This window comes from Rhincodon typus, chromosome 39 (genome assembly GCF_021869965.1).
Source record: "Rhincodon typus isolate 14 chromosome 39, sRhiTyp1.1, whole genome shotgun sequence".
NCBI classification, from domain to species: Eukaryota; Metazoa; Chordata; class Chondrichthyes; order Orectolobiformes; family Rhincodontidae; genus Rhincodon; species Rhincodon typus.
Genome location: NC_063370.1, coordinates 12,969,866 through 12,992,422, shown reverse-complemented (window position 1 = coordinate 12,992,422; position 22,557 = coordinate 12,969,866). Strand labels below are relative to the sequence as shown.

The 22,557-nt window shown below is 46.5% G+C and overlaps 1 long non-coding RNA gene across 1 annotated transcript; it reads right to left on the bottom strand.

Moving 5' to 3' along the window:
- Window positions 1–10,553: 10,553 nt before the first annotated feature.
- LOC125487313 lies at window positions 10,554–21,568 on the bottom strand. The gene is made up of 2 exons (XR_007265804.1): window positions 21,471–21,568; window positions 10,554–11,400 (listed from the first exon to the last, which is right to left on the bottom strand). It is a non-coding gene; the product is annotated as an uncharacterized LOC125487313 (long non-coding RNA).
- Between the last annotated feature and the right edge of the window lie 989 nt (window positions 21,569–22,557).

Here is a 22,557-nt window from a genome sequence, read left to right as displayed (position 1 = left end):
TGCATTCTGGGGGAGTGAATTCCGCAGTTTCATGACCCTTTGAGAGAAGTTATTCCTCCTCATCCCTGTTTTAGATCTGCCAGCCCCTGCCCTAAACCTCTCGATGTAGATTATCCCAGAAGGCACTAGTGAACTGGCAACACCACAGTGTCCTCTCCTGCCTGGGGCTGAGCAGGTACCTGGTATCTGACAGTCCTTGGAGAGACCGTACGATATAGGAGCAGAATTAGGCCATTCAGCCCATTGAGTCTGCTCTGCCTTTCGATCATGGCTGATATATTTCTCAATCCCATTCTCCTGCCCTGTCCCTGAAACCCTTGATCCCCTTACTCATCAAGAACCAACCTATCTCTGTCTTAAAGACACTCAATGACTTGGCCTTCACAGCCCTCTTGCAGCAATGAGTTCCACAGACTCACCACCCTCTGGCTGAAGAAATTTCTCCTCATCTCAGTTCTGAAGGGTCGTCCCTTCACTCTGAGGCTGTGCCCTTGTCTCTCCTACCAATGGAAACATCTTCTCCATGGTCACTCTATGTATTCTATAAGTTTCAATCAAATTCCCCCTCACTTTCTAAACTCCATTGAGTACAGATCCAGGGTTCTCAACCACTCCTCATATGACATTCTTGTAAACTCACTCTAGACCCCCTGGAGCCAGTGAGCTGAGGTTCTTCTTCCTCAGTTGGCAATAGAGATGTAGCAAGTGGAGTGTTCCCCAGCAGATGACTGTAATCTGGATAACATTCCTGCTGTATCCATGCTGCCTTCCTCAGAGGTGGAGGAGGGGAGGGTCTTGCAAGGACATGGTGGACTAGTAATTCAGGTTTTAATACTCTGGTAAGGCGATGGCCCAGTGGTATTATTGTTGGACTGTTAATCCAGAGATCCAGGCAACATTCCGGAGACCTGGGTTCAAATCCTGCCACTGCAGATGGTGGAATTTGAATCTAATAAAAATCTGGAATTTAAGACTCTAATAATGACTGTGAATCCATTGCCAATTGTTGGGAAAAAACACCCATCTGGTTCACTAATGTCCTTTAGGGAAGGAAGCTGCCATCCTTACCTGGTCTGGCCTACATGTGACTCCAGACCCACAGCAATGTGGTTGACTCTTAACTGCCCTCTGGGCAATTGGAGATGGGCAATAAATGCTGCCTGGCCAGAGATGCTCTCATCCTGTGAAGATGCGATGTGTAGGTTAGGTGTGTTAGCCATGGGGAAATGCAGAGTTACAGGGAAAGGGTAGAGGGATGGTTCTGGGTGGGATGCTCCTTGGAGGGTTGGTGTGAGCTTGTTGGGCTGAATGGCCTGTTTTCACAGCGAAGGGATTCTATGATTCTAAGTGGAGGTGCCAGTGTTGGACTGGGTGGATAAGGTCAAACATCACGTGGCACCAGATTGTAGTCCAACAGGTTTATTTGAAAACACAAGCTTTCGGAGTCTGTCTCACTAAAGCCTGAAGAAGGAGCGAGACTCCAAAAGCTTGTGTCTTCAAATGAACCTGTTGGACTACAACCTGGTGTCAGGTGATTTTTGACCTTGCTCATCCTGGGAATGAATTAAAAAAAATCCTACCTGGCAGCCAGTGGAATTTAAATCAAATAAATAAATCTGGAATTGAAAGTCTCAATAATGGTGACCCTCATCAGTTATTGTGGGTTGGGGGAGGGGGGGGTGCACCCACTGGGTTCACTAATGCCCTTTAGGGGTGGCAATCTGCCACCCTTACCCGGTCTGGGCCTACACGTGACTCCAGACTCTCAGTGATGTGGTTGACTCTGAAATGCTGGTAAAAACACAATGGGTTGAATGGCCTGTTTGTGCACCATTGCTGCTCAGTGACAGATGCTCAGTTAAATGTATAGAAGCTCAACGAAGCGTAAAAACAATGAAACATAAAAGCACTGTGGCTGGGTGTATGCCCCTCCTCCCCTCCCCCGCCCTGGATCACAAGGCAATGAGGGATGGGGCTAAAAAAAATAGATTAACCGTAGAAACGATATTGATCTGGTCCGGCTCTGGATGTGTGCACAATTCAAAAGTGTTGCTGTGAGGTTTTTGTTCGAAGATGCACCTTAAAGGAGGTGAGAGAGAGGTGGAGAGACTGAGAAATGCAGGGAGGGACTTCACAAGTTTACAGCAACAATGGCTGGGAGGTGGAAGATGGCCAAGAGGCTGGAGTTGGGGGAAAATGTCAGTATCTTGGAGGGATGACTTAGAATTCCTACAGTGTGGAAACAGGCCCTTTGGCCCAACAAGTCCACACTGACTCTCACGGTAACCCACCCAGACCCTGTCTCCCTATAACCCACCTAATCTATGTGTCCCTGAACATTACAGGCAATTAGTGCAGCCAATCCACCCTAGCCTACACATCTTTAGACTGTGGAATGAAATCAGAGGAAACCCATGCAGGCTTGGGGAGAATGTGCAAACTCCATACAGACAGTTGCCTGAGGGTGGAATTGAACCTGGGTCCCTGGTGCTGTGAGGCAGCAGTGCTAACTACTGAGCCACCCTGCCGCCCAAGCTTTTGGAGCTCAGCTCCTTCTTCAGGTGTTAGCGAGGCTCCGAAAGCTTGTGTTTTCAAATAAACCTGTTGGACTGTAACCTGGTGCCGTGTAATTTCTGACCTTGTCCACCCCAGTCCAACACCGGCACCTCCACACCATCTTACTCTGCAAGTACCTTCATTTTGCAATGATGGGGTTGGAGGGAGGGGGTGCACGGAGTTTGGGGTGTCGGTGTAAATTTAACAGCCACTGCGCTGCGCAGTAAACAGAGAAAGCTGGCTTTCTTTCTTTCGTTTGGCTCACTTCGCTTTACAACTTTTCAGAATGATAATAGTCCTCTTTATTCCCCGGCCTGGTATCTTTCTGTTCGCTGATTGTGCAGTGCGTCTCAGTGCCTGGGTCACCCTTGTGTTACCTCACACCTGCAGCCCTCCTGCTGGTTATTCACTTGCCTTTGTCACCTCGATCTCACAAAGAGCTGGTTAAAATAGCAGGCTGTAAAAATAGACCTCAGCTGTTGTGACACTGATATCATTTTGCTGCTTTACACAGGGTGGGGGCTGACCTCTCTTTCTCTGACTTCCTCCTACACACTGCTGCAACGAGGTGATCAGACACTTGTTTGAGTGGGAGGCAGTCACTTTTACATACAAATACTCAACTCATTTCAAAGCCATTCCTTTAATAGCATCAGATGATAGAGTCTGTCTTACACACCATTAAAGTGAAGGACGATCCTACTATGTATTTGCTCGTTAATCATATTTTTTTTATTTTGAAAGAACTTTATTCATAAAACTCCGTCTAATACATACGTAGTCAATACAGCAGTTCGATTCTGTACAGTCTTTACCATAGGTAGAACAAACAAACCCAAGACATTTCTTAATAAAAACCAAAAGAACTGCTGATGCTGGAAATCAGAAACAGAAACAGAAATTGCTGGAAAAGCTCAGTGGGTCTGGCAGCGTCTGTGGACAGAAATCAGAGTTAACGTTTCGGGTCCAGTGACCCTTCCTCAGAATCTGGACCTGCAACATTACCTAAAGCACCATAAAAGACTGACTTACTTTACCAAGTCTCTGCAGCGTTGCAGCTCAGGAGGAGGCCATTCAGACCAGCCAACCCATGCCAGCCCGTTGAATGAGACCCTTTCTCCATTGAACAGAGCACGGGCAGGGCTGCACTATTGTGTAAATGTGCCCACGAGAGTCTGTCAGAGCCATTGCACTCTCCCCCACTCATACCCCAAGGCCAAAGTGGCCATGTTTTGGAAGTTTGGGCTGGAATAGCTTCCTACCCACTCTCGGTGGGCACCCCACTGAGTTATTTGTGGCCCCTCTTGTGTTTTACTCCGCACTGCATCCAACGTACAACCAGCCAAATATGGTAGGTTTCAGGGGGAGCTGTCCAATCCATTGTATTAGTAAGCTTCACTGCATCATCGCATCCGCGGCCATTGGCCATCCTGTGGGTAGGCTTCCCCTCCTCAAGGCACCCTGCGCCTTTTTTTAAATGGGGGGAGCCACAGGGTTGACCATGAGCCATCTCCACAGGGCCACCCATTGGCTCTCAAGCTTTAGGATCCCACTCACCATCATTGGTTGGACATTGAGTGCGCCTTCTTGCTGTTGGTCAATCCCGTCAAAATCTGCATTCAATGCAGTTCTGAGAATGTTCACTCCTCGGATTCCTGGGATAAAGGGGTTTGGCTAATGAGAGAAGATTGAGCATGTTGCAGAGCCATGTAGACGAGAAAAAAGAAAAGTAAAAGAAACAGTTTGAATTCCAATTAAAAGCAGAGGGAAAAAAAAGTGAGAGGGAGGTTTTTTCAGAATTAAAAGAGAAGGAGAGAGAAGAAATGGAGAAAGAGAGAGAAGAAAAACAGAAAGAGGGAGAGTTTGAACTTCAGAAGTTGGCAATTAGAGATGAAAGTCAACTTAAAAGGACGGAGGTGAAGGTTGAAGGTCGGCTTAGTGAGCAAGATAGTGATGACAAGCAAAACCATCGTAGCCAAAGGCCTGATGGGAATTTGTTTAAATATGTTTAAATAGGTTTTATTGGTAGAGGGATTGAGTTTCGGAGCCATGGGGTCATGTTGCAGCTGTACAAAACTCTGGTGCGGCCGCACTTGGAGTATTGCGTACAGTTCTGGTCACCGCATTATAGGAAGGATGTGGAAGCATTGGAAAGGGTGCAGAGGAGATTTACCAAGATGTTGCCTGGTATGGAGGGAAGGTCTTATGAGGAAAGGCTGAGGAACTTGAGGCTGTTTTCGTTAGAGAGAAGAAGGTTAAGAGGTGACTTAATAGAAACATACAAGATGATCAGAGGATTAGATAGGGTGGACAGTGGGAGCCTTTTTCCTCGGATGGTGGTGGCTAGCACGAGGGGACATAGCTTTAAATTGAAGGGTGATAGATATAGGACAGATGTCAGAGGTAGGTTCTTTACTCAGAGAGTAGTAAGGGCGTGGAATGCCCTGCCTGCAACAGTAGTAGACTTGCCAACTTTAAGGGCATTTAAATGGTCATTGGATAAACATATGGATGATAATGGAATAGTGTAGGTGAGATGGGCTTCAGATTGGTTTCACAGGTTGGCACAACATCGAGGGCCGAAGGGCCTGTACTGTGCTGTAATGTTCTATGTTCTATGTTCTATGTCGGGGCTGTACACACTGGAATTTTGAAGAATGAGAGGGTCCCTTTACTGAAACATGGAAAATAGGAGCAGGAGTAGGTCATTCAGCCCATCAAGCCTGCTCTGTCATTCAATATGATCATGGCTGATCATCTAACTCAGTCCCTGTTTCCACTTTCTCCCCCACCCCCTTTTATCCCTTTAGCCCTCAGAACTATTTCCGACTCCTTCCTGAAAACACTTAGTGTTTTGACCTCAAATGCTTTCTCAAATGGAATTCCACAGGCTCCCCACTCTCTGGATGAAGGCATTTCTCATCTCCATCCTACCCTGTATCTTTAAACTGGGGCCCCCTGGCTCTGGACTCCCCACTCATCAGGAACATCGTTCCTGTGTTTACCCTGTCTAGCCCTGTTAGAATGTTATAGGTTACTGTGAGATTTCCCCTCATGCTTCTCCATGCCAGTGAGGAGAATCCTAACCAATCCAGTCTCTCTTCATAGTTCAGTCTTGCCTTGCCAGAAGCGATTTTATCCCCTCAGAGGACTAGATAGAGTGGAGACCAGGAAGAAGTTTCTTCTTCTGAGGTAATCTAGAACTAGGAGCCATCAGAGTCTAAGAGTATTGGGGTAAAGACGAAAGTAGAGGGCACAATCAGATTGGCTATCAAATAGTGGGAGGGGCTGAATGGTGTACCACTGATCCCAATTTGTACTTTTGTTAAATCAGTGTAGTTTGACAGCTGCCAATAGCAGCTCCCCTTGAACACAATACCTGGGTTGACACTCCAATGCAGGAGTCAGGGCATGCTGCATTGTTAGAAAGGTCACCTTTCGAATGAGGTGTGAAGCGAAGACCTTGTTTGCCATCTCAAGCTGGTTCTTACGATCCATTCTGCCAAGTCTACTCAGGATCTTATCTGTTACAATAAGATCACCTCTCATTCTTCTCAAGTCCCAACCTGCCCTTGTAGCATAACCCCCAAGATCATTTCTGCGAAGGATGGGGTGTTCATATTCTGACCAATAGTTATCCCCGATTGCATTGGTAAATGTGTTAATGATCCCAGCCTTTATCCTAAAACTATGACCTCTGAGCCCCACTTTGGGCGCAGTGGTAGTTTTGGGGATTTTAAATAAAACCATGAGAGGGTCTAGGCCCAAAACGTCAGCCTTCCTGCTCCTCTGATGCTGCTTGGCCTGCTGTGTTCATCCAGCTCTACACCTTGTTATCTTGGATTCCCCAGTATCTGCAGTTCCTACTATCTCTGATTCAGACTCTTCTCATTTTAGGAACTGGTTCTGAGTTGACGGGTCACAGTCCACGTACAGTGCACACATAAATAAAGGGTGACTTGGTGACAGGAATAAAGGCCTTTGTGCAGTTATTTCAGTGGCGAAGAGAGCAGGACAGTATGCTCCTAAATAAAATTCACTGCAACAATAAGAAACTATGACCTCTCATTCTAGATTGCCCCACATGAGGACACATCCTCTCCGTGTCTATTCTGTCAATCTTCTTTAGCGTCTTACATACCTGTTTTGGCGGGGGATCTCCTCTCATTCTTCTCAACTGTAGCGAGTATAGGCCTAAACTGATCAATCTCTCCTCAAAATCAAACTTTACGTCACTGGAATTAATCGAGCGAACCTCTCTGAGGTGCCTCCAATCCAATCGCCCTGCCCATTAGCTTGGAGTAAGCTTGTGACCTTATTTGCTTGGTCAATTTGAGATGCCTGCTCCCTGAAAACAGTGGGCCAAGGCCCATTATGGAGATGAGAACCAGAAACACTGAGCAGTGTCAAAAGTACGTCTTGCAAGAATGGCGTTGTGCAATCGAGGTTTATACGGAAAAGCTGCGTTGTTTGGAGGTGACTAACCTTTCCGCATTGTGTGTATTGTGTCGTGCTGAGTGATGGGAAAGATTGCCCAAGCCTTTGTTTCTTGTATTGCAAGAAGATGGAAGGAAATCACTCACATCAAACAGAACAGGCCCTGCGCAATTTGTACAAAACAGCCAACTAATTGGAACATTCTTAGGAGTCAGAATCGATTTGGATCACCCATTAATAATTCACAACTGCTGAGCCTGGCTCTCAGAGCATTGGGATAAACATTGTTTTGCTCTGTTGCTTCTGATCAATGTACATTCCAAAATGTGTTGACTGAGTCAAGTGATTTGAGTGCATAGCTAGGCTGACTCAGTGTCAGTACTGAACTGTCAAAGGTGCCATTGTGCAGATAAAGTGTTAAGCCAAGGTTTCTCAAGTAGCTGCCATGTTATTTGAAAGAGCTGGGGCTTTCTTCTGGCTGCCTTGCCCCATAGAATCACCACAGCCCAGCCAGACACCACCCCCCCATAAACCTATATTTCCCCATGGCTAACCCACACATCCCTGGACACTAAGGGGCAATTTAGCACAGCCAAACCACCCTAACCTGCACATCTTTGGACTGTGGGAGGAAACCAGAGCAAACCCACACATTCACAGGGAGAATATGCAAACTCCACACAGACAGTTGCCTGAGAGTGGAATTGAACCCAGGTCCCTGGTGCCATGAGGCAGCAGTGCTAACCACTGAGCCACCGTGCCACTCCAACGTTGGGAAAAACGGTAAATCTGGTCATTATCACTTTGCTTTCTCTTTTTTATATCGTTTATTCTTTCACAGGATTTGGGCCTCGTGGTCAAGGCTGGCATCTGCTGCGCATCCCTAATTTCCCTTGAATGGTGTGACTCACTAGGGCCATTACTGAGGGCAGTTATGAGTCAGCCACCCTGCTGTAGGTCTGGAGTCACGTGTAGGTCAGGCTGAATAAGATGTCCTTCCGTAAAGGGTGTTGGTGAACCAGTTGAGTTTTTAATTAAAAACATTTTTTTGATTTGCCTATTTTTCCTAAACAACTTGTTCAGAAATGTTATTACACACCTCTGGAGCAGGGGGGCTTGAAGCTAGGTCTCCTGGTCTTGGGATAGAGACGCTGCCACTCTACCACAAAAGGACCCCATACAGCAATTGATTTTTTTTTAAAAAATTGACTTATTTTTCTAACCAACCTGTTCAGAGATATTATTACACACCTCTGGAGTAGAAGGGTCTTGAACCTGAGGCACCTGGATCGATACATGAATAGGGAGGAAATTAAGGAATATGGATCGAAAAATGGCAGGTTTGTTTTTAGATTAATTAGGGCATGATGGTTGGGACAGGCTTGGAGGGCTGAAGGGCCTGTTCCTGTGCTGTACATTTTTATTTGTTCATTTGTTCACTGTGCTACAATAGCCCCTACAGATGAATTTTTATGCTGTTATTGAGAATAGCCTTTAATTCCAGACACTTTTAAAATTGAATTAATATTCCACCAGCTATCACTGTGGTGATTTGAACCCTGGTCCCCAGAGCATTGTCCTGGGTCTTTGGATTATGACTCCATTACCTCTTCACCATCATTACCCCCACAATGATCTTGTTTGGAGCTTGAGCAAGCGAATTGCTTTTTCTAATTTACTTCATTTCTGGGATGTGACCACGACGAGCTAGGATCGCATTTATTGTCAATCTCAGGAGAAGGTGGGGATGAGCTGACCTCTTGAACTGCTGCAGTTCGCGTGCTCTATAAATACCCACAATACCCTTAGGGAGGGAGTTCTGGGATTTTGACCAGCGACACTGAAGGAACGGCAATATATTTCCAAGTCCTTCCCCTGGCGACACACAGCTCACCAACACGCTCCCCCACTGTTGCTAAGCTACCAGACTGTTTACCTGACATCCAGCACTGGATGAGCAGATATTCTTCCTAATTAAATAATGACAAGACAAAAGCCATTGATTTTTCCTCCTGCCCAAGCTCTGCCCCCTGGTACCCACTACATCTCTGTTCCTGGCAACAGTTCTGAGGCGAAGCCAGTCCATTCGCAACTTCGATGCCAAATTATTGTTAGTCATTTATATAAATGATTTGGATGAGAATATAGGAGACATGGTTAGTAAGTTTGCAGTGTGACACCAAAATTGATGGCGCAGTGGACAGTGAAGAAGTTTATCTAAGTTTACAAAGAGATCTTGATCAATTGGATCAATGGGCTGAGGAGTGGCAGATGAAGTTTAATTTAAATAAATGTGAGGTGTTGCATTTCAGTAAGGCAAACCAGGGCAGGACCTATACAGCTAATAGTTGGGCCCTGGGGAGTGTTGCTGAACAAAGAGACCGAGGAGTGCAGATGTATAGCTCCTTGAAAATGGAGTTGCAGGGGGTGAAGAAGGCATTTGGCATGGGATTTTGTTTAGCTGGGCCAGCAGACAAAGGAATGGTTTGGAATACTGCATACAGTTCTGGTCGCCCTGCTATATGTTATTAAATTGGAAAGGGTGCAGAAAAGATTTACCAGGATGTTACCAGGACTGGAGGATTTGAGTTATAAGGAGACGCCGGATAGCCTGGGACATTTTACACTGGAGCATCAAAGGCTGAGGGGTGACCTTGTAGAGGTTTATAAAATCATGAGGGGCATGGATACAGTGAGTAGCCAAAGTCTTTTCCCCCAGTGTAGGGGAGTCCAAAACTAGTGGGCACAGATTTAAGGTGAGAGGATAAAGAGTTAAAAAGGACACGAGCGGCATTTTTCTTACACAGAGGGTGGTCGGTGTGTGGAATGAACTCCCAGAGGAAGTGGTGGATGCGGATACAGTTACAACGTTTAAAAGACATTTGGATAAGTTCATGATTAGGAAAGGTTTGGAGGGATATGGGCTAAACATAGGCAGGTCAGACTAGTTCAAGTTTGGAAAACTTGGACGGCATGGACGAGTTGGGCCGAAAGGTCTGCTTCTGTGCTGTATTACTCTTTGACTAGGGTGGGAGCGGGGAGAGCTGTCAAAATGGAGGCATAAGGCACCATCCCTGCTCAGATTGAGGGTGAGCCTGTGATCACACCAACCGCGCCCGCCCCCCCCCAAAAAAAATCTCCCTTGATAGGGCTTTGTTGTCCGCGAATGGGTTCTAAGGGTCTGCAGGAGTTACAGAAGGTGCTATACAGATGCAACTGGGAAACAGAAACCTTTCAAAAGGGGAGCATCGCTTTCCAAACGAAAGCTGAGGAACCAAAGTGAGGGTCAAAGTCATTGGCACAGACAAGCATCATGGTTGCGAATAATAAAATAAGGAGAAAAGTACCAAGATAATTTGGGAAGTTGTGAGTCCAGTATTGGGTATGAAAGTCTGTAACCAGTATAGCAGAAAGGAAAGATGCTTCAGAGGCCGAAAGGTATATGTGGTGTTCTTTAATTCTATTTTCTCCAGGATTGACCTGGAGCCTTGGAATTGAAGGCTAATTTCTAAGATCCAACTGTGTGCAACCCTGGAGAAAAATCACAGGGACACTAAAAGTAATTGTAGTATTGGTCATTATTTTTATATGCATTTCTTTTCACTAGATGTAAAAATATTTAAATTAGGGGAGAAATGACCATTTGCCGAGTGTCATCCAATGGGGTGATCTTTGCTTTCTGATTGGCTGTCGGAAGGCGGCGTGTCACAATGTCAGAGCTGTTGACTGACCAATGGCTGGAGGGATGGGGTTTGGTGGAAGGATTGTGTGATTAAGTCTCTGGGGGTAGATTTCAGTTGGCAGACACGGGATGTGGAATTTCACTATCTAGGCTGCCATTTATTCCCCAACATTAATTGCTCCTCGAGAATCTGGGGGTAAGTTGCCTCCGTAAAGCCCCATAGCAGTCCACATGATGCTTGTGCACTGTTACGAACTTATAGGGGGGTGGTATTCCGATGTATCTGCTGCCCCTTGTCCTTCTATGCATAAGTGGTCGTGGGTTTGGAAGGTGCTGTCTGAGGATCTTTAGTGAATTTCTGCGGTGCAACTTATGGATGGTACACACTGCTGTTACTGAGCGTCGGTGGTGGAGGGCGTGGGATGTTTGTGGATGTGGTGCCAATCAAGCGGGGGCTGCTTTGTCCTGGATGGTGTTGAGCGTCTTGAGTGTTGTTGGAGCTGCCCCCATCCAGGGCAAGTGGGGAGTATTCCATCACACTCTTGACTTGTGCCTTGTAGATGGTGGGACAGGCTTTGATATCAAGCTCCTCAGGCTCACTGCAGCTTTCCCATCAGTTGCCCCCATAAGGTGTTAATCTTTTATAGCAAACCAACACGGACGTCCCTTTGAAGTTTAGCACTGCCCTTCGCAGATGCTTCCAAACACCAATTAAGGTCTTCCATCTGCAAATAATTAAAGACAATTAAAATTCTGCACCAGTCAGATGTTCACCTGGGGTGGATTTGTTTGAGAATTTTATTTCTGTCATTGCCCAGTGCCGGCAGCAGAGAATGGAGCTCTCCATGACCTGACTTATTATGTGTGATGCTATAGGCCTTTGGATCCTGTGGGAAATACCCGAGGAGGATTCAGTGGATGATAATCTGCGAAAACAATGGGGTTCTTTTTGAACCCAGAAATAAAAGTCATAGTCTACAATACTATTCAGTCAGGCACAAAATTCAGGAGTGATTTCACAGAGATGTATCAGACAATAATTGAGTTTTATCAGGGTAAACATTCCTAGCGACTGTTTTATGTGTGACAGCCTTAACCCCAGGGTGGTGTCCATTAGAAAGCATTGTTTCCCAAGTCAGGATTTATTCTTTCCCGGGATGTTGGTGGGGGGGGCGGTCACTGGCAAGTGCAGTATTTGTTGCCAGTCCTTAATTGCCCTTGAACTGAGGTATTTAAGAATAAACCACATTGCTCTGGATAACAAGGTGTAGAGCCGGATGTACACAGCAGGCCAAGCAGCATCAGAGGAGCAGGAAGGCTTGTTCAGAAGAAGAAGGCACTAGGCCCGAAACGTCAGCCTTTCTGCTCCTCTGATGCTGCTTGGCCTGCTGTGTTCATCCAGCTCCACACCTTGTTATCTCACATTGCTATGGATATTGCAGGCCAGATTTTTCTTCCCTGAACAGTATTAGTGAACCAGATTTGGTCTGAATGACAGTGATAATAGCTGTTATCATCACTAACTTTGTGAATTGAATTCCATTCGCTGCTGCATTGATTTGGTTTGATTTATTGTCGTCACATGCACTAAGAGGCAGTGAAATGTGTTGTCTTATGTGCTTTACAGGCAGATCTAATCATACAACGTGCACCAGGGTAACAGAACAGAGTGCAGGACATAGTGTTATAGCCGCAGAGAAGGTACAGACAGAGATCAACATGAACATTAAAGGGGTCCATTCATAAGTCTGATAACAGCAGGAAAGAAGCTATGCTTGAATCTGTTCGTACATGTGCACATATTTTCTGCCCAATAGAAAAACCAGGGATTGGAGGGCTCTTTGATGATATTGGTTGCTTTGCTGAGGCAGGGGGAAGTGCAGATGGAGTCAATGGATAGAAGGCTGGTTTGTGTGATGGACTGGGCTGTGTTCACAACTCTCTGTAGTTTCTTTTGGACTTGGTAATAGCCACGCTGTGATGCATCCATACGGCTACTTTCTATGGTGCATCTATAAAAATTGGGAAGAATCTTTATGGACATGTTGAATTTCCTTAGCTTCCTGAGGAAGTCAAGGCGTTGCTGTGCTCTCTTGACCGTCACGTCGACGTGGGTGGGCCAGGACAGATCATTGGCGATCGTCACTCCCAGGAACTTGATGCTCTCAACCATCTCCACCTCAGCACCATTGATACAGACAGGGGCATGACTCGAACCCTGTATTCCCCAGGGAATGAGCAGAAGCCTCTGGATTACTGGTCCCAGTGTCATCACTGTTAGGACAAGATCTCCCACAGTGCATTGTTTCGTAGGCTGGGTATGCTAACAATCGCCAGACTGAGATTGGGAGGTATTGTACTGTGAAGGAGATATCAGCGAAATTTTGCATCAATCCATCTGTTGTGATTGCTTTAAATAAGAATGGGAAATTCTAAAATTGTGCAGCAGATTAATCAGCATCTGAAAACACTTCTGATGAAATGTTATTTCTGAGACATGACTTTGTCGACCAGATGGTGGGCAGTTCCAACATTCCAATAGTCTGGGATAATGTCTCTGTTCAGCAGAGAGAGTTCGACAATGGTGCTGATCATTTTCAGCACCGGGAAGGGGAAGGCTGTGCTTTCATGTGAATGTTTTTGCCACGTGTTCGAGTTGCCATCCTTGCTGTAAAAGTTGTACATTTTGGCTGGAGCTCAGGGGGGTAGTGACCTCACCTCTGGGTCAGAAGGTGCCAGACTTACTCCATTGATCTGGGCACACAGGGTCGGCTGATACACCCAAAGCCATGCTGAGGTATCCGTAGTGTTGTCTTCCATAGTTTACACTGTGGTTACGTGTGCTCTCTCATTCCAGTGCAGTGGCTCAGTGGTTAGCACTGCTGCCTCACAGTACCTGGGACCCAGGTTTGATTCCACCCTCGGGCAACTGTCTGTGTGGAGTTTGCATATTCTCCCCGTGTCTGTGTGGGTTTCCTCCGGGTGCTCTGGTTTCCTCCCACAGTCCAAAGATGAGCACGTTAGATTGGCCATGCTAAATTACCCCATAGTGTCCAGGGATGTGCAAGTTGGGTGGATTAGCCAGGGTTACAACAGTAAGGTAGGGGTGTGGGTCTGGATAAGGAAGATTAGTGGGGACTCGATGGATTGAATAGCTTGCTCCCATGCTGTAGGGATACTATGAAGTGAGCTGTGTCCCTCACCAACGTCTCTTCGTCATTTTTATCAGACTTTCCTACATTGCAGCAGTAAATATGTTTCAATAATAATTTACTGTTTGTAAAACATTTTGTGATGTTAACGTCATTGAATTTCTTTTAACATGAAGTTTGAGAAGCAATACAGAGTGAAAAAATATAATTATAGAAGGGGTCAGGAACAGAGGGACCTGGGAGTATATATGCACAGATCTCTGAGGTTAGCATGGCAGGTTGAGAAAGTGATTAATAAGGCCATATGGGATCTTGCACTTTGTAAATTGAAACAATAGAGTGGCTCAGTGGTTAGCCATGCTGCCTCACAGCACCAGGGATCCAGGTTCGATTCCAGCCTCAGGTGACCGTCTGTGTGGAGTTTGCACATTCTCCCCGTATCTGCGTGGGTTTCCTCCGGGTGCTCCGGTTTCCTCCCACAGTCCAAAGATATGCAGGTTAAGTAGATTGGCCGTGCTAAAGTGCCCCATAGTGTGCAGGGATGTTTAGGTTAGGTCGGTTATGCAGGGGTAGGGGAATGGGTCTGGGTGGGATACTGTTCGGAGGGGCAGTGTGGACTTGTTGGGCTGAGTGGCCTGTTCCCACACTGTAGGGAGTCTATGATAGAGATGTTAAATTCACAGAAACATAGAATCTCTACAGTGTAGAAAGAGGTCATTCAGACCATCGAACCAGCACTGACCTACCAAGATGCGACCCACCTAGACCTATGGCTAGTCCACCTAAGCTTGTACATCCCTGGACACTATGGGTAATTTAGCATGGCCAATCCACCCTAGCCTGCACATCTTTGTGGCTGTGGGAGGAAACCAGAGCACCCGGAGGAAACCCACACAGACACGGGGAGAATGTGCAAACTCCACACAGATAGTCGCCTGAGGGTGGCATCGAACCCAGGTCCCTGGTGCTGTGAGGCAGCAGTGCTAACCCCTGAGCTGCCCCTAATTTTGTGCTGTTCGAGTGGGACCGGGAATCAAAAAAGGCCCTGTGTTAAAAGGGAGTTTGGGCAATATTTAACCAACATCACAAGAAGAAATTGTTTGGTCACTGCCATTTGGCTGGCCGTGGAGGTTGCTATGCACAAATTGGCACCGTTTCCTGACACTACAATAGTGAATACACATCAAGAATACTTCTTCTAATGTAAGGCAGTTAAAGAATTGGCCTAACGAACAATAAAAACTGGAATATTTTTCTTTTTGGTTCTGCACTCCTGCCACATATCCAGGTTGACTTCTTGAAGGGACACCTCCCAGTTTCACGTTCACTCTCTGAACACGCTGCCTTTGTTAGGGGACTGTACTTTAGGTGTAAAGGAGTCTCAGGTGGAAGTAGGGCAGTGGAAAATGGCTTCAAAGCAATGTTCCCAATGCATTCTCCTTGCATTTAATAGATGTCCAAAAATGTGCAGGCCTGGTGGATTAGCCATGGTAATGCAGGGTTACGGAGATAAGACGGAGTGAGGGGTGGTTCGTTCTGGGTTGGATGCTCTTTGGAGGGTCAGTGCAGACTTGATGGGCTGAATGGCCTCTTTCCGCACTGGACAGATTCTGTGATTCTGGAGTCGTGCAGCCTGGTACAATTACAACATTTAAAAGGCGTCTGGATGGTACATGAATAGGAAGTCTTTAGATGGATATGGGCCAAATGTGGCAAATTTGACTAGCTTAATTTAGGATATCTGGTTGGCACGGACGAGTTGGACCGAAGGGTCTGTTTCCGTGCTGTACAGCTCTATGACTCTATGTTTTGTATCCCTCTATTGTTATGAGTCAGTTGGTCACCCTGTCATGTTAAAATACAGCTAGTGCTTGAAATTGGAGAGGTCCACTCTGTACCATGGAGCTGACAGTAAAATTGAGGCCTTGGCAAGTTTAAAAGGTACTATGACTGAAATAGCACATCAGAGGCTGGGAATCCTGCAGCAATAAACTCACCTCCTACCTCCCCCCAAAGCCTGTCCCACCACCTACAAGGCACAAGCCAGGAGTGTGATGGAATACTCCCCACTTGCCCTGGATGGGGGCAGCTCCAACAACACTCAAGAAGCTTGACACCATCCAGGACAAAGCAGCCCCCGCTTGATTGACACCACATCCACAAACATTCACTCCCTCCTCCACCGACGCTCAGTCGCAGCGGTGTGTACCATCTACAAAATGCCCTGCAGAAATTCACCAAAGACCCTCCGACAGCACCTTCCAAACCCACGACCACTTCCATCTAGAAGGACAAGGGCAGCAGATACATGGGAATGCCATCCTCTGCATGCTCCCCTCCCAACCACTCACCATCCTGACTTGGAAATATATCACCGTTCCTTCAGTGTCGCTGGGTCAAAATCCTGGAATTCCCTCCCTAAGGGCATTGTGGGTCAACCTACAGCAGGTGGACTGCAGCGGTTCAAGAAGGCAGCTCACCCCCACCTTCTCAAGGGGGCAACTAGGGACGGACAAGAAACACTGACCCAGCCAGCGACGCCCACATCCCACAAAAGAACAAAAATAGATTCTTGACAGGTAGCTCGCATACCAATGAAGTCATGTTGTTCAACTGTGTTGGGCAAGGAAGGAATGGTCTAATTATAGCACTTCAAGCACATTAATAACTTGAGTCCAATAAGGAACGGCAAGAGATTAAAGTGGATTGGCCCGTACAGAGGCGGAAATGAGAATAACCTTCACATTTCTGGGCACGAGAAGAAACAAGTTACTTATGAATCTGATCTATAAAAGAAGTTTGGATGTAAAACAATAGATTTAGTGATTAAATTCACATGCTCTGCCATTGCAGGTTGAAATGAAAGTGTTTTGGCTGATTAGAAACAGGCCCATCTGCTCAGGGTTTAACAAGAAGTAGCCAATCAGGCTGTGATTTTGCTTAGTGTGAGTGTCTGAGCTGCAGCCCTGTGTTTATCAGAAACAAACACTTCCCCAATTCTTACCAAACTCTAGCCGCCAAGTCTGCCATGGAAGTGGAGAGAGAGAGAGAGAGATACATAGCATCTACTTAGTTAAAAATTGTAGCACTTTCTGGTGCTTTTTGATGGTGAGGGCCGCTGTTGCCGAGCAGCAGCGCGTTGGCCCTACGTTTCTCCCCAGTGCTGACCCCTATGATACAGCTTGGTGTGGCTTGGGTCAGTTTTGCCTCCCTAATCCTGTCCCAGGTGATCTGCGGCAATCTGATGAGTGTTGCCACTTGCAAACGAAAAACATGGCAGCTGTCTCCAAATCACAGCAGCTTTCTGTGCAGCGTTGCAGTTTGCAGGACCTTAATCATCAGTAAGTACAAAAACCAAGGGGGCAATTAAATAATTTTCAGGTACAGCGATTTAAACTTTGCAAACTATTTCTGTGGTCGATTGTATGCCATCTGAGTCTTTTGATTGTACGTATTAGCTTTGTCATATTTACTAGGCAGAGGTAATATTCACTGTGATGGATTATTCACCGTAATAAATGCAGGGTGAAGTATCCACTGCAACACACACGGTGCAGTATTCAGTGTAATTTTCCAATCCTCCTCAGGGTTGGGTAGCAGAGAACGGGAGAACTGTAGATGTTGCCCACTCATTCAATCTAGTGTGTGTGATGATAAGGCCAGTTACCACAGGCCAATCCACAGTTGAAAAGCCTTTGGGAACGCTACTTCAGGACATAATTTACAGACTCTTGGACAACAATGGATAAATTATGGAAAGCCAACTTTGATGGTCTGAGGGCACATTGCATTTAATTAACGTGCTGGAGTTTTTGTGAGATAACAGGGAGGGTTGATGAGGGTTCTGCAGTGGATGAGGTATACATAGAATTTCCAATGATGCTTAATGAAAACATAATGCGTTTGCCACCAAATAAGGAGTCCATGAAATAAAAGGAATGCCAATGGCATGGAGACAAAATTAGCAGGGTGACCAGAAACAATGATTAGTGGTGATTTTTCAAGCTAAAGGAAAATTCCCCACAGATCAGTGCTGGGATGACTGCATCTTCTGACCAATAAATGACCCGTGAAGTGATTCATTTTAAGAATGAGATAATTTAAAGTGAAGGATACAGTTCTGAATGGGGTGCAGGGGAAAAGGGGTCCATTATGTATTCAAATCATCGAGGGTTGCAGGGCAGTTAGGTTTAATAAAATCAATGGAGTCCTGGGCTACAGAAACAGATGCAGGGAATATGAAAGAGAAGGAGTTATGGTGTACCAGTATTCCATACTGTTTTGACTCCAACAGCAATGATTGTGCCCAATTCTGGGCATTGCGTGCCAAGAATGATGTGAAGATTTGCAGTCGTCCTTCTAATGGATTCCCAGGCACGAGGAATTTCAGTTCTCTCGGCAGGCTGGAGATATTGGAGAAGAGGAGGCAGACAGGACACGTGAGAGAGATGTTCAAAATCACACGGATGGAGTGATAGGGGAAAAGCTATAGGCCTAAGAGCCAAGGATCAGAGGGCATGTTTGATGAAGAATTGACATCAAGATTGGGTAAAAATGCTTTCTCTTGGCGAGAGGTTAGTGACTGGAATGTGCTGACTGACATGGCCGTAGAGGCAGGGTAACCTGAGGTTTAGAGGAGGGGGTTGGACTAACTAAAGAAACAGAAGGTTACAGGGAGGGGCATTAGGCAAGTTGCACTTGCCGAGGGCTGGCACAAAATGACGGGCCAAGTGGCTTCCTCCTGCGCTGTTGCCATTCTACGATTCCAACATCCTTGTACAAATGCCATTTGTACAAAAACCTCCAACAATTAAAAAAATCTTCTTCTATACAATTACAGACAGTTACCTGAATCCATGCTGTGCATTAGATAGGACAATAGATACCGCAGTCAGACGTTACCACTATGAAATGCTTTTTTTTTGGTCGTGAACTTAAAATGTCTTTTTCTTGCATAATGTACAAGTCTAATTAGACAATGTGCACTTGCTAGCTCCATGAATGAGATACACAAAACTATTTTCTTTCATTCTTTCATTGGTTATGGTAAGGCCAGCATGGGCTACTCATCCCTAATTGCCCCTCAATGAAGTATGGCTTGCTAGGGCCATTTCAGAGGGCAGTTAACTCTCTGTAGTGATTGTGATGAGTCATAGAGTATGAGTTCCCTGATTGGAGCTGTAAACCTGGTCCAATCAGGGAGCCCTGGCTGACAGATAGAAACAGGAGTGTCTGAGGTTCTGTTCACTCTGAGGGCTGGCTCTGAGGGAGCTGGATCAGCATCAAAGACTCTCCACGTGTAAATAAAGGGTGACCTGGTGAAAGGATACTGACCTCTGTGGAGTTATTTCATGTCAACCTCTTTGCTATGGGTCTGGAGTCACATGTAGGCCAGACTGGGTAAGGACAGCAAATTTCCTTCCCCAAAAGGACATTAGAGAACGCGGAGATTATGTAAAGGATCCTACTCACTGTCACTGTCATTGATATGCTTCAGATTTTTGACCACGTCCTTGGCATGTTTACTTGTCCCCTGTAAATCATAAGATTATAAGACATAGGAACAGGAGTAGGCCATTCCACCCATCGAGTCTGCTCTGCCATTCAATGAGCTCATGGCTGATCTGTTAATCCTCAACTCCACTTTCCTGACTTTCGCCTCGATTCCCTTACTGATTAAAAATCTCTCTATCTCAGCCTTCAATATACTTAATGACCCAGCCTCGATAGCCCTCCACGGATTCACTCCCCTCTGAGAGAAGAAATTCCTCCTCATTTCTGTCTTCAAGGGGCAATCCCTTATTCTGAATTGATGCCCCTCTGGTCTCAGACTCTTCCACACAAGGGGAAATAACCTCTCCACGTCTCCCCTGTCAAGTCCCCCTAAGAATCTTGTTTGTTCCAATAAGGTCAGCTCTCATTCATCTAAACTCCAATCAGCACAGGCCCAACCTACTCAACCTCTCCTCATAAGACCATCCCTCCATACCCGGGATCAACAGGGTGAACTGCCTCCAATGCCAGTCTTTCTTTCCCTAGATAAGGAGTCCAAAACTGTTCACAGTATTCCAGCTGTGGCCTACCTAGCACCTTGTGTAGTTTTACCAAAACCTCCAATTTTTATACTCCATAAACATGGTAATGAATTTCCTCTTGGAAGGCCTTCCTCAGATTTTCAGTCTGGTCCTTTCTCTTTTCCCTGGAATAGTTTTTCCTGCACGGATGTCTCCCTTTGGACCAAACGCAACCCCAGTGTCTCTTTATCCACCATCTGTCCTTCTCAGCCCTCCCAGCCACACATCACCACATTGCTTTGAGGTTTGATACATAGAGAGCTCCAAGGGCCAGAAAGTGCACTATGCAATGTTAAGATCTATTGGTAGCTGCAGGGCTCTGCAATGTGCTGGACGGTGAGGTCCACAAACTGTGCCACCAGTTAAAATTCAGTGGGAGGGTGCTGTAATCTCGGAGGCAATAGGAGTATTGGGGTCTCCCCCAGCACCCACCACCCCACCACTCCCTCGCAAGCCTCCCCATAGTTCCTCTCCTATCGCTGGGGTCAACTGAGGAGTCAAGACAGTTCCTGAGCTTTGAAACAGGGGACACAGTTGGAAAACATTTGGGAACCTCTACATTAATGTCTTCGTTATAACAGAGGATGCAAGATTCAGAGACTCCTGTGTCAGCTTATTTACTACAAAAGCAGAAAGGGCTGTAAAAACTCAACAGGTCCTACAGTGTGGTGGCTCAGTGGTTAGCACTGCTGCCTCACAGCGCCAGGGACCTGGGTCTGATTCCACCCTCGGGTGACTGTCTGTGTGGGAGTTTGCACATTCTCTCTGTGTCTGTGTGGGTTTCCTCCCACAATCCAAAGATGTGCACGTTAGGTGAATTGGCCACGCTAAACGGCCCATAGTGTCCAGGAATCTGTACACTAGTCACAGGTAACGCAGGGCTATAGGGTAGGGGGATTGGTCTGGGTGGGATGCTCTTTGGAAGGTTGGTTCAATGGGCCAAATGGCCTCTTTTTTGTACTGTAGGGATTCCATCTGAGAGAAAAGCAGAGTTAAAGTTTCAACCCTTGTTCAGAGCTATTCCGATGGCAAGTCAGTTGACGTGAAACGTTAACTCTGCTTTCTCCCATCAAATGTTGCCAGAGCTGCTGAGTTTCTCGAGCAACCTTCTGTGTTTGTTAGAGATCTCCAGCATCCACGGCTCTTTATTTTATTCCAGCTTATTTATTGTTATGCTCCTTAACCCGACTTATTCCTTATTCTGGGCTGTTGTCCTCTCCTGCTGGAGTTGGTGCACATGTCCATTGAGAGTGGTTGCCTTATGCAAACCGTCATGATTCACATTGAAGTTCAGGCAGCGATCCCAGTGAGCGAACATCACCGCTGGGTGGGGGCAGCCCAGCTGAAGTCTGACCCCCATTTTAGCTGATGTTTATAAGCATGGGGTTGGGGGGTGGTGTTTAGTGACAGAAATAGACACCCCTGGTGATTTTCAGCAAACGAACTCATGCCCAACTACAGTATAATCACTCAACTAAGATACCTGTGTCAATTTCCAACCAGAGCAGTGGTTGGGGTGGGGGCGGAGGGGTGGTGGTGCTTCCTGCTAGATTACAGGGGGATACTCACCACCACAGGCAAATGAACCAACAAGAACTCCAGGTGCTTTCTCTCCAAATGTCCTGCACGTATCCGTTTCTCATCGTTAAGACATTCTTGAAAAGCTGGCAAGGATTATAAGTATAAACCCATTAAGTGCAGGCAGCTATAACACACAGCAAGAGTAAGGCCCAAGTGTGGAACCAGGCCATTCGGCCCATGATGACCTCCCGAACAGCACCCCACCCAGATTCAGCCCCCTTCCCCATCCCTGCGGCCAATCCACCTATCCTGCACATTGTTGGACTGGGAGGAAACCGGAGCACCCGGAGGAAACCCACGCAGATACGGGGAGAATGTGCAAACTTCACACAGACAGTCACCCGAGGGTGGGATCGAACCCAGGTCCCTGGCGATGTGAGGCAGCAGTGCTAACCGTGCTGTCCCAAATTAGATCTAAATGAGATCGGGTTGTGAGGCTGCTTACAGGTGGAATCTGTTAAGCAATTTTAAGGTGGGAATCTCATTCCTGAATAACAGACAGTAGGCTCATAGCTTCTGCTGCCTTTGAGGTCCTTCAGTCTGATAACTGGCTGGTCAAATCTCAGCTAGTCTCTGTGCTCTGGAAAGGTCTCTGGCCAATACTCTGCTTTACTGATGGAGGCTGCCAGCATGATGATAATGAAGCAGGTTTTGCTATCACCTTAAAGCCTTCATGTCTCTTATCGAGAGCAGAGTCACAGCACTGTTACAGGCAGACAGTTAACGCAAGGCCGTGACTTCCCTCTGGGAAGGGAATGGGAATGGGAAGAGTGTAAAATGGTGACAGTGTCGGGGCTGTGAGAGGGTCAGGGAAGCAGGGAGGACGGTGCCAAGACCAAGAAACTTGTACTTAAACTGCACCTGCCCCAACCATCGCAAGGTGCTTCACTGCTGATGAAGTCCTCCTGAAGCATTGTAGGGTAGAAAAGGCCGAAGCGTACACAGCAAGCTCCCAGAAATGGCACCGTGACGGTATCCAGTTTCAGAAATGTCCAACTAGTGCCACATGACCCTTCACCTCTACCTGAGATACCAGGTGAGGACCTTAGTTTGACATTTTCACGTCGCCTTCAAC